This window comes from Pinus tabuliformis, chromosome 2_2, assembly GCF_031772625.1.
Source record: "Pinus tabuliformis cultivar Carrire ecotype Pingquan chromosome 2_2, CPIR1, whole genome shotgun sequence".
Classification (NCBI taxonomy): Eukaryota; Viridiplantae; Streptophyta; class Pinopsida; order Pinales; family Pinaceae; genus Pinus; species Pinus tabuliformis.
Genome location: NC_142300.1, coordinates 883,619,235 through 883,641,444, shown reverse-complemented (window position 1 = coordinate 883,641,444; position 22,210 = coordinate 883,619,235).

Below are 22,210 nucleotides of genomic sequence, written 5' to 3'. Positions count from 1 at the left end.
CACAAAATCAAATGAACCAAAAGGTGGATCATCATCGTAGAGAAATAAGTTTTGATGTGGGATATTTGGTATTTTTATGACTACAACCATACAAACAAATGTTCATCAAGCAAGCTAAGAAGGACAATAGATCATCACCCAAGTACTATGGCCCTTACAAGGTGTTGCAAAATATTGATACTCTGGCATACAAATTGGAGTTGCCTACACCTTGGTGGGTACACCTAGTTTTCCATGTTTCATGCTTAAATAAAGTTATCAGTGACAAGATCCCAGTTCAAACAATGTTGCTAGAACTTGATGAAGAAGTTAAAATAATATTGGAGCTTGAATAAATCATAGAAACAAGAATCCAACAGTGTTGGCTTAGTGGGGCATGACCTAGGTTTGGAGGTGATTGAGCCAAATAAATCCTAGTACTACTGGCCCTCGTCGCAATATTTCGCGAAGCGCGGACTGAGGTCTCACCTGAGGTAGTATGGGAGGGTGCTAGAACCAGGTTTCCGCACCCTGGAGATGTCTGATGATTTTCAGTGGTCTGCGGTTCGATCCAGTGCGCATGTCGCTATGTGCACTTACCTGTACCTCACAGCCTGAGATGTTGCCATCGCGCAGCCCTACTCGGGGCCTGAACAATGTTATTACCCAAGTCCTTACTCGCAGCCTGATATTATGTGATTACATGAGCTTATTTGTACTCTTTCAGTTATAATTAACAATATTCACAATTCATATAAGCGTGCGCAGTAAATAAACAGTATAATTGCAATTAATATCAAACATGTAATGACACAAAACAAATACACATAATTGGTAACAAAGCTTCTCTTTATTATTTTCTTCCTTCTGTTACAAACTCAACTCTACCCTGCGCACTCAGCTGCAGGGGTCCGCGCACTCAGATGCAGACTCTACTAGGCCTCTGTGCACTCAGCTGCAAAGCCTTTTTCTACTACTACGACCCAAGACATTTTTACTCTTGCTCTATGCTTCGCTATCTATCAGACTCCATTCATTCCTTGACTGCATAACTACTTTACAACTTAGAGCCTCGCTCTATTTATACAATCCTATGGTCCCCGGACCATGGGTAGGCCGACTTTACATTCAAAACTTAAGGCAGATAGCCCTATGACTCTAACATAAAATTCGCGCTCCGCGCCCGCAATTCGTGGAGTCTTTACAACAATATTAATCAAAACTTGGGCTTTGAGCCCCAAAACATGTTGTGGGGGATTCCATGCCCAATAGTCCCCCAACACAAACATCGTGACTCACCCTTGAGTCACTCTGTTATTGTGGCAATCTTGGCGCGGAGTCCCTCCAACTGATCCCGAACGGTCTTGATGTTTGCAGCGCACTGAGCTGCTGCTTGTTGAACCTACTACATTCTCTCTCATGAGGCCTCTGTTTCCGGTGTGCTACGCTGCATCTGTGCATGCATCCCTTGAATTTGCACGAGCTTTCCTTCAATATCTACCGTGATTGTGAAGGCTTCGTCGATCCATGGCTAGACGCATGCTTTGAGAACTACTTTCTTATGGCACGCCGCGTCCACCTGCTCCTTTAACGCCTTGGCTTGCTGCATCCTCACAAGCCACTGAGTGAGGACTACTATCTGCGCAGTCCCCCTGATGTTGTCGTACTGCCATTGGAGTTCGTGTGCCTCTGTCTCCATCCGCTGGATATTGAGATCCTCCTGCAAAGTCATGAGGACCTCCAGTGCCTGTTCCAACATATTTGTACAGTCACACACTGCACCTCCAATATCTTCCAACCCTGCTGTAATAGCATTGGTGCACTGTTCTCTGATCTCTAGGGGAGTGGAAGGTTGCACCTTCAACTGCAGCTTGATAATCTAAAGGTTCAACTCCAGCTAAACCTTTGTTGTCTCTTCTCTCGCGTAGCGAACTCCACTTGCCAAACTATGGATCCGCACTTCTACCGGTAGATCTGCTACGATAGCTAGCTCTAGGACGCGTCGGCAAGCATCATCTACCGTCTGCACCAACCGTTGATTCTACGACACCAACTCGTCGTGCTACAAGTTGAGCTGCTCCATATTGATCTTCTGTTCACTAAGAACTTGGATCGCATGGTTCTCCCTAGCACACAACTCTACTATTATTCCATCCTATAACTGATATAGCGTTTATCGGGGAAGGGCAGCCAGATTAAGGCCAAGGCCTTTCATCATGCTGAAAAACAACTGATCCATCACATCTGATGATACTAATGCTCCCTCTGGCAACACTATTGTGCTAGCCATCCTTGCAGGCAACATCTATTCTGCTGCTGAAGTGCTTGCTGCGACGTGCATGGACAAGGTACCTTCCTCAGGGGGCCGCACCTGTAACTCTTGCAGCTGCGCCATGAGGGCCCCCAACATAGTCTGGTGCTCCGTCATAAATTCTTGAAGTGCTTCACTTGTGACATTGTGAACCATTTCACCGATGTCATGGAGATCACCTTCAGTTAAGGTGATCGGGTCAATGGCCAACTTTAAGGCCTTGACATTCTTCCTTGTGCCTGATCTCTCTGCGATGCGCGGCCGTTTGAGTTGTGTGGACGTGGTCCCTGGGTTCACGCTCCCTTTTTCTATTTCTATGTCCTTTGCCTCCTGCCCTGAGGACATTTCTTAGCCCTCCTCTTCCTATACTGTTGCTGCCTCTGCTGCTACTTTTGCGACCTTCTTTTGCTCTACAGCTTTTTGTGCCGCTTCACGCACTACCCTTACCTCAGCTGCCACTTTTTCGTTCCTCCTTCTCTCTACTAATTGGGTGACGCTGAGCTTAGAATTGTCTTTTTTCTTTTGTGCCGCTACCTTCTCGAGTTCTGCCAGATCCGTGGCACGCCATTCGAGAAGCCATGTCTCCAATACAATGAATATTGTGTCGTTAGTGGCTAAAAATGGTAGATTTGTCCACTGCTGTGCCGGATCCTTTCGCATCCTGATGTAAATGTTGTGCATGTACTAATTGAAGTCTGCAAAACTCTGTAGACTATTGTGCACCGTAGGTGATAGGTGCAACCTCTTGTTGATCCACATTCGGATGCTCGCCTCCATGAGCACCCAGAAAATCTTTGTATCGCGAATCCATTTCGCGTCATTGGTGGCCTAGAGCAAAGCATACTTCACGGCCTCTAGTAAGTCTCAATCAATGTTCAGGAATTGACTATCCTCTGGTAGCTCTCCCGCTACTAGCAATATGGATAAGAGCAACCACCCGTAGTGGAAGGTCTTACCCTGCTCCTGGGCTTCGTGATAGTTTAGTAAAAATTCGTCGCAGAGGAATTCGGCCCAGTTCAACTGGACCCCCTCCGCGCACTGCTCGGCCAACACGACCACCAATGCTGGTACCTCATTGGAGTAGCATTTTCCCATCACTTTACAGGCTAGGAGTTGGGTGGCTACATGCACCCCTTTGTCCTTGATGCTGGAGATGGCGTAGCCCCTCTTCTTTTTCTCTAGCTTATACTTTGCCTTCATGGCTTCTGTGAGAGCCAAATCGCTACTTTTTCTGGCTATAGTCGCGGGGTCCTTTCCCTTACAGGGGAGATGAGAAATATGGTGGATGAGGTCTGCCGTGATGGGAATAGGCTACTCCAGCCATAGGTACCCGTCATGCACCAGGCAGAGCAGCTGCCTATTGACGAAAATGGTGATGCGCGCGCGGTGGAAATGTGGTATCCATAACAAGTGCAACAACCTGGCCTTTTCCACACTGGGCAACGATTTTCACAGCTCTAACATTATCACCGCCCCCTCAGTATTCTGCTTCATCAGATTCGCCATCTCTAGGTGTGGGAACTTCTCACTATCCGCGAGGTCCTAGTCTTAAAATTTGATGGTGGGCATGGGGCTTAGGTGTGAGCCCTCAAATATAATGCCATCGGGGAGGAGCGGGGTCTGGATTGAACTCTTTGTTGCATCCAAATCCTTCGGTACTTTAGTTTTCCCTTTCCGTGGAGGGATATATGCGGGCAGTTTTGCTGCAGAGTGCAACGGTTGGATATCCTCCTCCACGTATTCTTCTTCTTCTGCGGTGGCGATCAGGGCCTACAAGTCTTCCTCTTCCTCATTTTTTTCAATAGTGACTGCCTTCCCTTTTTCTTCCATTGATAATTTGCTCTATAGCAGATTCCTCGGGGACATGCATACTTGACCCACTGCCTATTTATCCTTCTTCGTCTACAGTGTCCGTGGTGATTTGGGGATTTATGTCACCACCCCAGCGCCCTCGGGAACATCCTATGCCATGGGGGCTTGCATGGCCTCGCTGGTGGTTCGATATTCAATTCCCAACCCATCCTTAGTGGCCGTCATCATCTCTACACTGTATTCTGTCTTCCGTGAACTCAGGGGCTCTATTATCGCTCGACTCTCAACACTCTTTGCTCTGCTCACCGCTCAATTCTCAAATGACCAAGTGTTTTCTGGTGGCTAGCCCTTTGAGTTTTATAGCACCTTTTGAATTCAAATTCAACCATTCCCCCCAATTCCGGGCCATCAATGCTTTCTTGGCGGCATATTTTCCCAAATGGTCCCAACAACGGAACCATTTGTTGGCTTAGTGGGGTCTGACCCAAGTTCGGAGGTGATTTAGCCAAACAAATCCTAGTACTAATGGCCCTTTCTGTAACAGTCCGCGGAGCGCGGACTGAGGTCTCACCCGAAGTAGTATGGGAGGGTGTTAGAACCAGGTTTCCACACCCTGGAGATGTCTGATGATTTTCAGTGGTTCGCAGTTCGACCCAGTGCGCACGTCGCTACACACACTTACCCGTACCTCATAGCTTGAGATGTTGCCGTCACGCAGCCCTACTCAGGGCCCCAATAGTACCCAAGTCCTTACTCACAGCCAGATATTATGTGATTACCTGAGCTTATTTTTACTCTTTAAGTTATACTTAACAATATTCACAATTCATATAAGTGCACACAGTAAATAAACAGTATAATTGCAAGTAATATCAAACATGTAATGACACAGAACAAATACACAGAATTGGTAACAAAGCTTCTCTTTATTATTTTATTCCTTTTGTTACAGACTCAACTCTACCCTGCACACTCAGTTGCAGGGGTCCGCACACTCAGTTGCATACTCTACTAGGCCTCTTTGCACTCAGTTGCAGAGCCTTTTTCTACTACTACGACCCAAGACACTTTTACTCTTGCTCTATGCTTCACTATCTATCAGACTCCATTCATTCCTTGACTACTTAACTACTTTACAAGTTAGAGCCTCGCTCTATTTATAAAATCCCATGGTCGTAGGCCGATTTTACATTCAAAACTTAGGGAAGATAGCCCTATCACTCTAACATACAATTCACGCTCTGCGCCTGCAATTCACGGAGTCCTTACAACAATATTACTCAAAACTTGGGCTTTGAGCCCCAAAACATGATGTGGGAGGATTCCATGCCCAACAAACAGCTACAAAACATATCAATTTTATAGTATCTCATTACATGGAAGAACTTACTTTTGAAGACTCCACATGGGAGGATGAATATTTTATTCAGAATCATCCAAAACTACCCAAGCGTTGAGGACAACACCTTTTTTAAGGAGAGGGGCATGTTAGGTACCTATAATAATAGTGTATCCCCCATATTGTTATTGTTGTGCCCCACAGAAGCCCACTATCATTATTTTTGTGCCTTTACATTATTATTGCTATTGTTGTGCCCCAGAGAAGCCCACTATCATTATTTTTGTGCCTTTACATTATTATTGTTATGTAGGCCCTAATTATATTTCGACCCCTTAGACTCCTATATTTACCAAGGAGGCCTTTTCATTTGAATAATCTAAGAATTGTTCATTTATGTGATGTAAAATGATGTTTCCCCCCCAAAGAGGCTTATTTTCAAGTTGTTGATATATCTTTTCTTCTAATTTTGTGATTTGGTTACATAACAAAAATTGTCGATGACATAACAAATTCACTGTGAAAAATCAGTTGTCGTCGATCTATCAACGCTAATTGTTCCATCATTCATTGAACCCTTATGCTTAGTGATGTTGGTAGAGTGACTCCAACTTCTTTCAATATTCCGAGGATCCATTTCATTGAAATATGTATGATTTTGGCGACTGACTAACCGTCGTTATAATCCATCATGAGACACCACAAGACTCCTATATCCATTGATCTTCTGATGAAATGTTTCATTGAAACATGTATGATTTTGGGAGTAGATCGACCACCCCTATCGTCGATCGTGAAACACTATAAGAATGCCATTTTCTCGGTTTACCAACGGTTGATAGACATCAAAATTATGACAAATTTGGAAAACTCCGATAATAAAACTATACAAAGTTTCATTTTTAGTAAAACCTCCTTTTGTCCTTATAACGACAAAACTTTGTGGCAATAGAAACAAAAGGCCATTGAAAATTAGCTCAATTTTTATTAGTGACTAATAAGGAAAACATTAATACAATAATAGAAATGTAATAACTCAATATTCCAATATTAACAAGACATAGATATATTTGCTGCAACTTGTCCATGAACACACTTAATAGTCATAGACACACACATTTGTTGATACCCTTAAGATTGTTGGTATGATGATAAAGACTTTCAAGCTTGATTAAAATGACATCTACCTCGAGCATGTTTCTTGTTAACATGTTTGAATAAAAAATTAGAAGGGTCAACTTGCCTAATTTTATATTGCCTATAAGGATACTATTAATTAGCATGTTTGAAGCAAGAAACTGTAAAAAGGAGAAGAGCAGTTTCCTAGAGATAGAGGAATTTTAGCCCAACATGTTTTCGAATATAGATAAAGGATTCTAAGTTCTATAGAAAGTCAAATTGAACTAGAAATATTCCACTTTATGTTTTTATAGAAAAATCAATACTTGATGACTAAGTGTAATTTCCTAGAGTTTGAAGGACGTGATCAACAAGATTGTTAAAATAAATGTCCAATACTTAGAGAGAGGTGAATTTTCTAAAAGAATTTCAATACCTCAATTCATAATACTAATGAATAAGGAGAGATATTCTAAGTTGACTAGATGGCACAATTATCTTAGTCTAGTCTTTGTTGAATATTTTTTGAAAGAATGATTGGTTATTATAAATACCACCCTAAAGGTTACTATAACCAACACTTAAAACTCATAATGATTGAAAAGATGCATAATGTTTAGGAATCTGGCCTATCAATTTATTTTCCCTTAAATATAGTGCTAGACATTTGGTGCAATTGGCGAAAGACGATGAAAGATTCCCGGAAAAACTGTTGGAATGAGCAAAGAAAACCTGCAAGAAAATTTGAAAGACTATGTTTAGGGGTTTGCTAAATTTGTTCTCATACATCTTGACACGACTTAACCATGTACAATTCTATAAAGATGTGGGAATCTTTCCATTCAACAAGTTTTTGGATAAATCTAACATTGATATATAGACACATTTGCCAATATTCTCAGGTATTTTTCCACTTAACTTGTTGTCAAACAATAACAAATTCAACATCATTATGCAATTCCCTAGAGATGCGAGAATCCTTCCAATCAAGTTTTTGGATGAAAGATGTAGGTTCAAAAAGTTTTGCAATGAGCCCAATTCTACTGTAATTCTTCCACTCAAGTTGTTGGATGACAAATCCAAACTCTCTAATTTCTGCAGCGAGCCCAATTCTCCTAGAATTATTCCATTCAGGTTGTTGGATGACAAATCCAACCTCTATAAGTTATACAACGAGCCCAATTCTCATGGAATTATTCCACTCAAGTTGTTGGATAACAAATGTAGCATCCCTAAGTTTTGCAAGGAGCACAATTCTTTTGGAATTCTTCCACTCAAATTGTTGGATGACAAATGCAAACTCTCTAATTTCTGCAACAAGGCCAATTCTCTTGGAATTCTTCCACTCAAGTTGTTTGATGACAAATCCAACCTCTCTAAGTTCTGCAACGAGCCCAATTCTCTTGGAATTCTTCCACTCAAGTTGTTCGAATGTAGATCCAGCTATTGTAGGTTCTGCAGTGAGCACAATTCCACTGCAATTATTCCAGTCAAGTGGTTGTTGTAGGTTTTAACCTCGTACAGAAATTACCTGCATAAGAATTCTAAAACGCAGAAAATAAACAATGCGAGAGCATAACACATAAAACACATATACATAGATATTTTCCCCTAGATCCCAAAACCGGGACTACCAGCTTGATTTTTCATTATGTTTCAATGTTACAATACATATTTATACATGCCGAAGCATCCAATACCATGGACCGAAAACCATCGCGTCCAAAAACATGTGCGAAAATCATGCACAAAACCATAGGTGGGTCCGCCCAACCTAACATAGGGTCCAAAACCAAAATTTTCTGGGGCGCTGCCCCAGACCCCACAAAGTGGGGTTATGGGTACCCCTTAAATCCCCTGTGATCTGCCCCCCCCGGGCTACTTAGTCGGTGCAATGAAGGGGGGGCTTCGCCCCCCTCTAATCCCCTGGTTAACTACGTGGGCTAGTCATGGAAATAATATAACACAACCCAACAATCTCCCACTTGTTTTTTTCTTTCCATAGGGGGCCACAAGTGAGATTAGTCATTTTTCAGCCCTGAAATGCCCATTGTTTCTCTACACCAAGAGAACTTCTTAGAGCTCACTGATTTTGTCAATGCATCTGCAGTATTCTTCAAAGTGTCCACCTTTACCAGCAACACCTTTTTGTCTTCTATCATATCCCTCACAAAGTGATACTGAACATCAATGTGCTTTGTCTTTGAATAATAAGCAGGGTTCTTTGCCAAGAAAATTGCACTTTGGATGTCACAATCTATCCTTATAGCTTCCTGTACTAACCCCATAATTGAACACAATCTCTACAACCAAACTGATTCCTTGATTGCATGAGTGGCTTCCATGTATTCTACCTCTGTAGTTGATAGTGCCACTATAGATTGTTTCTTACTCATCCAACTAACTGCACCTCCAAATAGGTTAAACACATACCCGCTTGTAGATCTTCTCTGATCCAAATCTCCAGCCCAGTCTGCATCAACAAAGCCACGAATATCCAACATTCTATCCAATCCTGGTCTTCCTTGGTAGCACAAACCATAATCACTAGTGCCACGCAAATACTTGAAAACCCGCTTCACTGTTGTCCAGTGCTCCTTCCCTGGTTTTGACATAAACCTACTCAATACTCCCACTGCATGTGCAATGTCTGTTCTAGTACACACCATTGCATACATCAAGCTACCGACTACACTTGCATATGGAACACGAGACATGTCATCTTCCTCTTCTTGTGTCTTGGGACACTGTTCAGCAGATAACCTCACACCTACAGGAATAGGAACCTTCACCGGTTTACTATCCTGCATATTAAACCTCTGCAGTATTGTCTCAACATACTTCCTCTGGTTTAACTAGAGCTTCCTCTTTGCCCAATCTCTTTTAATTTCCATGCCCAAAATATAGTTTGTAGCACCAAGACATTTCATGTCGAATTTGGAGGACAATTGGGTCTTCAAATCTTGGATAATTTCTTTGTCATTTCCAACCAGCAACATATCATCCACATACAAGACCAGATAAATAACACAGTCACCAATTAATTTAAAATACACACAGTGATCTGCTTTGCTTTTGCTGAAGCCAAGTCCCCGTATAAATGTATCAAATTTCTGATACCACATCCTTGGTGACTGTTTTAACCCATACAGAGACTTCTTTAACTTATATACCAGTTCTTTCTTACCCTTCACCGTAAAGCCTTCAGGTTGCTTCATGTAGATCTCCTCTTCCAGATCCCTGTGAAGAAATGTTGTCTTCACATCCATCTGTTCTACCTCAAAATCAAAAGCAACAACAACAGATAAAAGTAATCTAATAGAAGTTACCTTGGCAACATGAGAAAAAATATCACCAAAATCAATTCGCGGCACCTGGGAATAACCTTTTGCTACCAATTGAGCTTTGTATTTCTCCACTTTTCCTTCTGCATTTGTCTTCTTTTTGAACACCCATTTGTTGCCAATTGGTTTCCTTCCAGCCGGCAACTCCACCAGATCCCAAGCCTCATTTTTGTGCAAAGATGCCATTTCATCAACCATGGCCTCTTTCCAGAGTTTTCCATCCTCTGAATACACAGCTTCCTTCACAGTTTTGGGATCATCATCAGTAACAGACAAAGCAAAATTTGAACAGAAAGTAGATGGACTATACCTTTTTGGTTGCCTCCTTTCTCAAACTGATCTTCTCACACCCAATGTTTGTGGCTCTTCATCTTCTGATTCCTCCTCTGCTGTAGAGTTTGATTCTTCCTCCCTTAGCTCAAACTCTATCTTCTTAGGTTCCTTTGGTTGGACTTCGTGTTTAATAACATCTTTCACCTCTCTGAACACCACATCTCAGCTATAAAAAACCTTCCTTGTTACTGGGTTCCAAAGCTTATAACCCTTTAAACCATCCTTATACCCAATAAAGATGCACTTTTCAGATTTACTATCCAACTTGGTTCTTTTCTCCTTTGGAACATGTATATATGCATAACATCTAAATACCCTCAGATGTGAAAGAGAGGGTTTCTTACTAGTCCATACTTCTTGTGGAGTCTTATCCTCCAACGTTGATGAAGGTGACCTATTGACCAGGTAACATGCAGTATCCACTGCCTCTGCCCAGAATTCCTGTCCTAACCCGGCACCACTGAGCATGCTTCTTGCCCTTTCCATCGACGTCTTGTTCATTCTTTCTGCAACTTCATTTTGCTGAGGTGTATATGGAGTAGTCTTCTACCATGTTATACCACACTTCTTACAGAATTCTTCAAATTCCTTATTGCAAAACTCTCCACCATTGTCTATCCTCAGCACCTTTATCTTCTTCTCTGTCTGATTTTCCACGAGAGCCTTAAATTCTTTAAACCTGTCAAAGACTTCAGATTTCTTCTTAAGGAAATATATCCATGTATTCCTTGAGAAGTCATCTATAAATGATAAGTAGTACACAGACTTACCCAATGATGGAACCTTCATAGGTCCAAACACATCACTATGCACAAGATCTAATATTTGTTTCGCCCTCTTACCACTAGAGGGAAAACTCGCCCAATTCTACTTCCCATATACACAATTTTCACAGAAATAAAAATCCAGAGAGCTATTACTCATACCTTCTACCATACCTTTACCATGAAGTATTCAAAGGCCCTTCTCTCCAATATGTCCAAGCCTTTGATGCCACAGCACGGTCTTCTCTCCAGAGACCACTAGATTTTCTGCTCCACTTTCAGGAACCACAGAACTATTGCACCCATCAACAACAATGCTACCTTGTATCTTGTACAGAGTTCCAATCCAAACTCCCTGCATCAATACCAGTGCTCCCAAACCATTTTGCAGGTATCCTTCTCGAACTTTGTTTTTACACCTGCATCATCTAGCTTGAATACATAAATCAGATTTCTGGCTAATGCAGGAATATGCAGAACACCCAGAAGTGTTCTAACCCTTCCACCTTGCACCTTCAACTTTAATTTTCTGCAACCAATGATTCTAGCCTTCCTATCATCCCCCAAGAAGACATCACCACCATCATATTTCTCATACTCATAGAACCACTCTCTATGGGGAGTGAAGTGAAAGGATGCACCTGAGTCAATCAACCATGCCTCATGATCTACAAGTGTACTTGAAGAAGCCAAGTACACATCCCCACCTTCATCTAAGGTGGTTTTCGCCTCTACAGAAGGAGCATCATCAGATCCCTTTCCTTTATCAACAGCTTTAGATTTACAGTCCTTTTTGTAGTGCCCTTCTTTTCCGCATTTCCAGCACACCACCTTTACAGGTTTTCCTAGAGACTTAGGTCTCCCTCTAGAATTAGATCTCCCACTCGATGACTTATTTTTGTTTCTGTTCTGGGACCGTCCACATACAGACAAGGCATCACCATTTTGGCTCTCCATGTTTTTCCATCTCATCTCCTCCGTCAACAAGGATGAGACTATTTCATCAAACTGCAAGGCAGTTGCATTGATACCTATTTCAATAACTAGACTATCCCACGAATCTGGTAGAGAACACAACAAACTGATGCACTTATCTTCATCTGAAATTTTAATATCAACATATGCTTGCTGACTTACCACAGTATTAAATGCATTCAGTTGCTCTGTCACCGAGTCTCCATCTTTCATCCTCAGGTTATACAGTGTTTTCTGCAGGAATAGTTTATTGACCAGAGACTTAGATTGGTACAAAGTCCCTAACTTGTCCCACAAAGCCTTCACCGTAGCTTCCCCTGATACATTCAGCAACACTGAATTTGAGACACACAATCGTATTGTGCTCTTTGCCTTCCAATCCAACTTCTTCCATTCTTCATCGGACACTCCCGTTGGTTTAGTACACGGATCTACCACGATCCACTGATCTTTATCCACCAACAAATCCTCCATGTTGAGTTTCCACAACTCAAAACTCTTACCATTAAATTTCTTGATCTCTATCTTTCCACTGCTCACCATATTCTTTCACCACTAGAATCGATCTCGTAGATCTTCCACTGAATAGGGTCTACCACAGACTCGAGCGAAACCCCTCAGCAACAAAGGCATCCCCTTGAATCCAAAACAGCTCCGATACCAAATGTAGGTTTTAACCCCGTACATAAATTCCCTGCATACGAATTCTAAAACGCAGAAAATAAACAATGCGAGAGCATAACACATAAAACACATATACACAGATATTTTCCCCTAGATCCCAGAACCGGGACTACTAGCTTGATTTTTCATTATGTTCCTTTCAATGTTACAATACATATTTATACATGCTGAAGCATCAAATACCATGGACTGAAAACCATCGTGTCAAAAACCATGGACCGAAAACCATCGTGTCCAAAAACATGTGCGAAAATCATACACAAAACCATAGGTGGGTCTGCCCACCCTAACATAGGATCCAAAACCAAAATTTTCAGGGCCGCTGCCCCGGACCCCATAAAGTGGGGTTACGGGTACCCCTAAAACCCCCTGTGACACACCCCCCGCTACACAATCGGCGCAACGAAGCAGGGGCTCTGCCCCCCCTCTAACCCCTTGGTTAACTACATGGGCTAGTCGTGGAAATAATATAACATAGCCCAAAAGTTGCCACCTAGAGTGTCACACGGAATGAGTCGATCTTGCGGACAAGATAGACCTTTCGAGAATCTAAAAAAGACCTAATGACAAGCAAACCAATCACAAACTATCTTTCTCTAAATATGCATTTATAAACAAAGGCAAACAAGTGTTTTAGGCCTACCTTGTGTCCAACGCAAGTTTGTGGAAGCCTTCGCTCCTTCGATCCAAATGAGCTCCCTTGTCGCGAATCTACAAACACAAACAAGCAAACAAATTAAATAGCACCTGAAAAGCCAATATCATAAAACATATTTAACATGAAAGTCAAGGAATTCATGAAACAAATGACACGAGACAATTTGTTGAGAAAAATGAATCTGATTATATTAATTCAAATCAAAGAAGAAATTTACAACCTGTGCCTTGACGCTGTACAAGCTCCTCCTAGGGTCCAGCAAGAAGTCTCGTCTACTTTGACAAGTTTCACTCTCTTCCCAATGAAGCCAAAAAGGTATGTGATCTCTCCTCTTAAGCTCAACTAGGAAGTCTTAATTTCACCAGCATTTACCCTAAAAAATGTTCAGCTTCTAACCTCCCTAGCAACCAGCCCAATGCCTGAATTTATAGTGAAATGGAGGGAAGTTAATAGGTCCTCCTTCAAAGGGATAAAGCCCTCCTTCAAAGGGATAGCTCCTCTCATCAAGGGATTAGCTCCTTCTCTTTTGGGATGCATGAACCACCTAAGAGCGGCCAATCCACGTCAAAATTCCTTCTAGAATCATCTAGAATTAACCCAAAGTGAGTTTTTTAGAATAAACTTGCGCCTTTTTGACTTTCACAGGGGTTCACACCCACACCTTTAGTGACAGAGCGGGCAGGTCCACAGTTTTTGTAAACAGAAGGTGCGGGACTGCAGGCAATAGTGAGAGAAAGTGCGGAACCAGAGTTTTATTGATTTTCAATGGCTTTCTCTCATTTTCAAAGCTTGATTTGAAGAGCTGAGGTCTGAGACTTGCTTAGGAGGACAGTACAAGTGATGATAGACCCATACTACCTACAAATAATCATGGTGATGATATTTTTGTGTAACAGATTGCCCCCTAAAGTGCAAAGTCTGTAGTAGATGAGGATTTCATTTATCATTTAGGAAGAGTGAAGTACTTTATCATTTCGAGGATCATCTTGTGGAGAGCTCGGTTGGAACCTGTAAAAACATTCAATGCAAGATATATATGAGATCATATCATCGCTGAGGTAGGCATTCCCATACTCAGATTAAAACTGATTTAGAAAACTAACTACTGCTCTGATACAGGAATGATCTTGTAATACATCACAAGTATAGACTCATGTGGACACAGTATGGACGCAGCCATCTGTTTATGAATAGTCCATTATATAATGAATACAAAATTCCTCGCAGCCTGGATTATGGAAACTAGATCCAGGGTCTTCATTTCTACTTCCCGAAACAGTATGATTCTATCCATGCGAATGAATGTGTTGAAGTCGAACATGGTAGAAACCACTTGATTACGAGTCAATGATGTAAACTGTTAACAAGTGTGAGAGAAACCACCAGTGATGTCAATGGCTCTCAAAGTACCCAGTACAATCCATGAGATGTGAATAAATGTGTTGATGTCGAACATGTCACGGAATCCTTTGATCGAAGGTCAATGATGCAACCTGTCGTCAAAGGCGAGAAACTTGCCATTGAGGCATGCAGATCCCAAGGTACTGACGATTTCTAGATCATCTTTCTAGATAATGAGCTGGAGTTGATAGAAAGTGATCCGTTGCAGGCAAGCCCACAACACGAAATCATAGATCAAGTTGAAGAAATTTAGTTGCAAGGACTGACTCAGGGATGGTCAAGATGGATGACAGATATTTTGTAGATGAATGGCTTATTGGCAGTGACCTCTTGAACACATAACGACACGACAGATGGCTTGGTGACAATTGTCCGAAAGTTAATACCCAAAAACCGACTGAAGACTTTCAATGTGGTTTGATCAACTGTTAGGCAAAGGATTTCCCAACCTAGGTGAATAAAAGTGTCGTGTTCAAGAGTGGTTACAAAGTATGACAAACAGGCTCATTTTTCTCTCTTTTCCCCCACCATTTCTGGCAAGTACCTCTTTATTTTTGACAAGCTTGAGGAGGATAACATTTGCTTGATTATAAGCTCATCCTTTGGATGAGTCCAACTTAGTTTAAATTCGAACCCTAAGAAGGAGTGGTTCATTCTTGTTTGTAATTGAACAAGTCCTTTACTGTGAAATTTTAACGAGTCCAATATAGGAGAAACTCGGCGTTTTTCAATTTTAGAGAGTCTGGAAAACTTAAGAAGACTCCAGGGTTGACCTTTTTCGTAAATTTGTGTCTCCCAAGCCTGAAAAAGTATAAAATAATACTTAAGAGAACCACTTGATCTTTACGACCAAGGAGTACTTTTCGTAATTAGTGCCCCTGACTCGAAAAAGTAAAAAAGCGATCAACGACACGTCTTTTTATAACCAATATCGAATTTGAAACGAAAAAAAACCGGCAATCTTTTCATGTTTTTACGGTCAGAAAAGAGTTGTAAGTGGACCGTCTTTTAGTTCCGTTTTAACGAGTTTAAAAGAAAAACTCAGCAATCTTTTCATGTTTCAGGAGTCAGAAAAGAGCTTAAAGGTGACTCTAAATGTTTTTTCGTCGAAAATGATAGATTTCGCCTGAATAATCCGTTATCCTGAACAAAAACACAAACATTACTCATACCTTTTTGAAATGGATAAAAATGTTGCAAAAATATCTTTCCAAAGTGAAACATAAACAAATTTGCAATTTATTTACTCAAAAAATTTATAAAAAGGGCTTTCGTCAATTCATTTTTACCGTTTGAGTTTTGGGTGAGAAAATAGTGCTTTTGTTTAGAAAACTTCCCGTGAAGATTGTGGAAAATCCAACCGTCGAAATCAAACGCCGTCTTCTCCAGGTAATCCACATCATCATACTCTTCATTTTTAACTGTTTCATTTCTTGTTTTAGGCTTTTATTTCATTTTTGGAGGGTTTTTAGGCTTAAAACCCGCGCGCGGGGGCCCATAGGCATAACACTGCCAGCCCGCGGACCCTGACTTTTTCTCAATGGGGAAAAAGTCAGGGGTCCGCGCCTTCCATGTAGGCAAGGTGCGGACCCACGCACTGTGTCTAACCCAGAGGGTGCGGTCCCCGCAGCAAGGGTTTTTAACCCAAAATTTCTCAAAATTGACCCAAACAAATTAATTTCTAGCATTCTAATTTGTCTTTTTACTTGATGCAGAGAGTATATCATGCTAGATTGGCGTGAACGAGAGCATGAGGACGTAGATCTAGCCGTGTTGAATCACCAACCTTCGATCGATGCATTGAAGGCTTGCGGCTTGTACAAATTCTGGGCCATACCTGGCATGAGGGCCCAGGTGGATTTTTTACAGTGGCTGGTTGACAGATGGAGCATACAAGACCAGTGCTTCTTCATTGGTGGCCACCAGCTCGAAATCGAGCCGGCAGACATATATTTCTTGACCGGTTTGCCTAAGAGAGGCGAAGACTTGACTCTATTCGAGGCTAGGCCAGGTGGCCAGTCTGTCGATAGCCTCTAGCTAGAGTTCTACAACAGCCAGGCTAGAGACAAAGGGATAGACATAAAAAACATATCCCTTCCTGAACTCATGGTGATCACGTTTACTGTCACCAGACTTTGTGGGAGTGTCGCATTACATATTGCCACCGGATCCCAGATGCGGATGGCAGTTGACTGCTTTCAAGGCACCATCTTCAATTGGTGCGATGCTGTGTTGGCCAATGTGAAAGGCCAACTGACCAGAGCCAAGAACGGACAACTAAAGACCTTTGGTTATGGGGCTTTGGTTGTGAGCTTTGGTCTGGAGAGGGTTCCCATGTTGATCCCGCAACACCTTACTGTTGGAGCTGAGCTTCCTCGAGAGCCCAAACTGATGCGATGGGTCGCAGTTATGGCCCGTCATCCGGACGAGGGGACAGAGGTTGTTCGATTCAAACCTGAGTATTTCCATTGGTTGGAAAACCAAGTCTTTTCTATTCAGGACTTCCCTTACGCTGGGGTAGATTTTCGTGGTGACCCAGACATGGCTCTTCCACCAGGAGAGCAATGGGATGACTCAGGTAAAATCATTTTCAACATTTTTCCTATTTTAATTTTTTGTATTATTTTTCCATCGTCCCAAAAATGATAGTAAAAGTTTCAAATGCAGATGTGGGTCCATAGCGACCAGCCGCTCTCCGACCTTACGAGAGGAAACAACCAGTTGCAGCCGCGCCAACCCCACAGGACGAATCAACAGAGGTTTTGGCCGAGTTGGAGGGTCATCTAGAGCGCTTGACAGGAGATATTCCGGAGACCACCATAGATGACATTCCTCGTCGACTTCAGTGCTATGTGATTGGGGTCCCAGGACCTTTTAGGAGGTTCCTTTGCAAGGTGGCCCGTGTAGTGGTTTCTTATCGAGATCATCACTAGTGATAAGATGATCGCCTATTGTGGGAACATATTACATTTTTGTTTTTTGTACTTATCATTTTTGCCGATCATAAGGTGTTTTTCAACCTATGATCGAGGATGATGTACTTTTTGACACACTCCTATATATATATATATCACTATTACTGACTTATCTTGTAAATCATGTTATGGAATGTTTTAAATTTACATGTATGATTATTGCAAATGTCTACTTAACATTCGAGAAGCAATTGCATCTGCTAATGTATTTAAAGATCTTGGAATATGCTGATATTCAATATAATCAAATTCACATTCCAAGAGATGCACTCTCAAAAATAATCTCAATAACACTGGATTTCTAATGGCATACACTCTATTAAGCTGTAATACAACGAGTTCAGAATCTAACCTCACTATCAAACTCCGAATCCCAAATGAAATAGATTCAGATAATAACTCAATCACTGCACTATACTCGGCAATGTTGTTCGTTGTTTGACCGAGGCTTACCCCATGCATAGATACCAACTCGTCAAAGGGTGAATAGATAACCCAAGCTGTGGAAGAAATGTTCTGTGTATTACGACAAGCACCATCAACGAAACCAATGTATGTTTGGAGAGGCATCGACATCTGCAATATCAAGAGTAAAACCAAGATAAGCAGGATTAATGATGAAAAAACACTCTCTAAGCTAAGCACACTATTTAAAGTAAAACACACCAGCTAGAAAGAAAAACTATCATAACTAAAAAATCTCCATACCCATTCTTTAAGCATAATACCTCTTCAGGTAAAGACCATTTCTGGGTTTACCTAAAGAGTCCCCGTCAAAGTCTACCAATTCATAGGCCCCTTTTGCTAGCTTTCGCTTGACAACATAGGGACCATGCCACATAGGAATGAATTTTCCAACGCTTAATTTATCATTAGCTTGATCGTAAACTAAGACTAGATCTCCTTCTGAAAAATTTCGAGGGGTCACATTTCGATCATACTGAGCTTTCATACGTTTTGCGTGAGTCTCGATTGCCAATGCAGCATCACATCGATTCTCATCTAATTGAGCCAAGTATAACAAACGATTTTCCTCTTCGGAAGTGGCTGGAAGTAACTCGATGGCCATTTGCAATGACGGGATTTCGTGCTCAATGGGTAACACAGCTTCCAAACCATAAACTAGTTGGAAAGGAGTGAACCCTGTTGATGTTTTTACTGAAGTTCGATACACCCAAAGCGCTGAAAATAGCATTTTATGCCAATTCGACCGATGAATCCCAATGATTCGTCGGATCATGATGACTAAGACTTTGTTGATGGATTCAACCAGACCATTAGCTTGTGGATAATAAGGAGTTGAACTATCGTGATGCAAACCAAGCTGGCCTATAAGTTCGGTCATCATAACGTTTCGAAAATGATGCCCATGATCAGTGATAATCGCTTGTGGGACACCAAACCTAGCAATTATATGATTGAACATGAAAATTGCAGCTGTCTTGCCGTCTGCCTCAAATGTAGGCATCGCCTCGGTCCAATTGGTAAAATAATCTACCGCAAGGATGATATACGCATGCCCCCTGGCCGAGTGAGGGTTACATGTAATAAAATCGATACCCCATTTGGAAAAATGACCAATGACAATTATAGGGTGGAGAGGAGCAGGTGGTGCGCGCATCTTCCATCAAAAATTTGGCAGTTGTGGCATTTTCGAACCGCGGTAATACAATCTTTAAACAAAGACGACCAGAAGTAGCCAGCGCGCAATATCTTTTGGGCTGTGGCATACCCAGACATATGACCGCCACACGCTCCAGAGTGACATTCATTTAGAACCCTTTCAGCTTCCTCGTGAGTTAAACAACGTCGAAAAATAGAGTCCGCCCCACGGCGATAAAGAGTATCTCCAATAATCCTGAATTGTTGGGACTGGAATCGTATTTTCCGACGTTATGACCTTGAAATTTCTGGTCGAAAGGATTGGGTCTGGAGATAAACGATGATATCCCCATACCATGGATCTAAAGTGCTGATTAGAAACAAGGATTCGTCTGCAATGGGCTCCTCCGCCACAGTTTCCGTGTCAGCACACGGGAAGTCACACATTAACTCCGCAAAAACTAAAGATTTCTTAGACTTAGATTTTTCAAATTCTAAGTCGAACTCCTGCAGGATAACAATCCATTTAGAGTACTTTCCCCCTAGCAATTGCTTGGTCAAAATGTAGATCATAGGGTTGCAATCCGAAATCACTGTAGTTTTACGTAGTAAAATGTAGTGACAAAAACGTTGGACAGCTTGAACAACTGCCAATGCCAATTTCTCCACATGTGAGTATTTTAGCTTAGTTGGATTTAAAGTTCGACTAAGGTAATATATCACATGTTCAGTACCGAATTCATCTTCCTGAACTAAGACCATTCCAATGGTGGAATGAGAGGCAGCAAGATACAAGAAGTAATCCTGGTTGTAGTTGGGAGGATGCAATAACGGTGCATGGGTCAACGCATGTTTTAGTGCATCAAAATATTTCTGAGCTATCTCATCCCAATAGAATGGAGTATTCTGTTTCAACAACCAGGTAAAACCCTTAGTAACCTCGGTATAGTTAGGAATGAATCGTCGTAAAAAGTTTTCTTTCCCTTGCAAACTTTGGAGTTGGCGAAGACTCGAAGGAGGAGGCAATTTGACAATAGCTTCGACCTTCGAGGGATCGACGCGAATGCCGGCTTTCGAAACTACAAACCCCATCAATCGACCCGTTTCTATACAGAAAACACATTTGTGTGGATTCAACAGAATCCGATAATGCCTACACCTCATGAAGATTGCACGTAAATGGACGAGGTGATTAGCTCGATGTAATGAATGAGCAGGCAAATCATCGAGATAGGGTTGCACAATGCGCTTGATGTCATGAAACGCATAAGACATGGCCCTTTGAAAAGTTGCTCCAGCATTCTTGAGCCCAAAAGGTAACTTGCAATAAGCAAATGTCCCCCATGGACAAATGAAAGCCGTTTTTGGTTGATCGGCAGGTAGAATATTGATTTGATTGTATCCGGAAAAACCATCCATGAAGGAGAATATTTCGCTGCCGGCACAATCATCAATGATTTGATCGATATAGGGAGTTGGGTAATTGTCCTTTGGACAGGCTCGATTAATGTCCCTATAATCGATACATATTCTTATTGTCCCTTGCTTTTTGTTAACCGGAACAATATTCGATACCCAATCCGTTAACGGGATCGGATAAATGAAACCTGCTTTGAGTAATTTTTCAACTTCTGCTTTAATTATAGCAGCTTTTCTCGCGTGAATTTGACGCAAACGTTACCAGACGGGTTTAGTGTCCGGGTAAGTCTTGATTTCATGAACAACAATTGCGGGATCAATTCCTGGCATTTCCTCATAAGACCAGGAAAACACGTCGCGAAATTCTTGAAATAGAGCCTTATATATTTGAATTTCATCATCTGTACACGAGGCACCTATATGAATGTTCTCAACAATTCCAGGTTTAACCGAAATGTCAATAGGAATAGTTCGAGAGATGTTTCCCAAATTTAACTCCGAATCAGGATGTTTCATTGGATTATGAGCTTCCCTGAAATATTCAGTTGTAAATATTGATGAAAAATCATTTTCAAAATGATCATTCTCGGGTAAAAACGAATATCTGTGATGGAGATCTTCCCATGGTAAATCATCTACACATAGGATTTCGCGAATTTGCTCATCAGAGTGAACAAGTTCAGAAAACGTGATTGAATCCGAGCTTGATGTGAAAAGTGATTCTTCACGAACCACATTCATTAAGTCAATTTCGGTTGAAGATGGGTCGGTAAATGATTGCACGGCCTCATACGCAATTTCATATGGACTCAAAGGCATGACATCACCAAATGAGTCTATCTCAGATTCAAAAGGAACGATCCAAGGATCATCATAAACAATGGTGTCTGACGTAATCATATGAATGGTTGCAAATGAAGACGATGTGTTGATTGGAGGAAAAGGAAAAGTTCCCAGTAAACCGGCATCTTTAACTAGTCCTACTCCAACATCCTTATACGGGATAGTCGTTTTACCGACATGCTGAATACTTTCAGAAGAGGCTGGGTCGGATGAAAAGTAAGTCAGCTCGTCTATTGTTATGATCTTTCCATTATGTGGAAACTTTATAACCCGAAAGACCGATGAAACGACAGCTGTCATAGCGTAAGACCAACTTCGACCCAGGAGAAGGTTGTAATCTAGAGGGACATCAACCACCTCCACATCTAGATTAACGGTTTTTCCTTCAACCCCTATAGGAAAATCCTGTAGAATGCCAAAAGGATGAAACCCACGGCCATCAAAGGCCTTTAGAATTGTCGGGGATTGATTTAGCGAAGGAGAACCAAGCGATCTCCAACACTGTATTGACATAATACACGTTGAGGCTCCCTCATCAATCACAGTCCGATGAATAGGCCTGTTTTTTACTATCACTGGAATCTGGAAAGCCATTTGATGAGGTAAGCGCGGTGTACTATTTTCTAGATCAAAAATGATTAGGTTCAAGTCC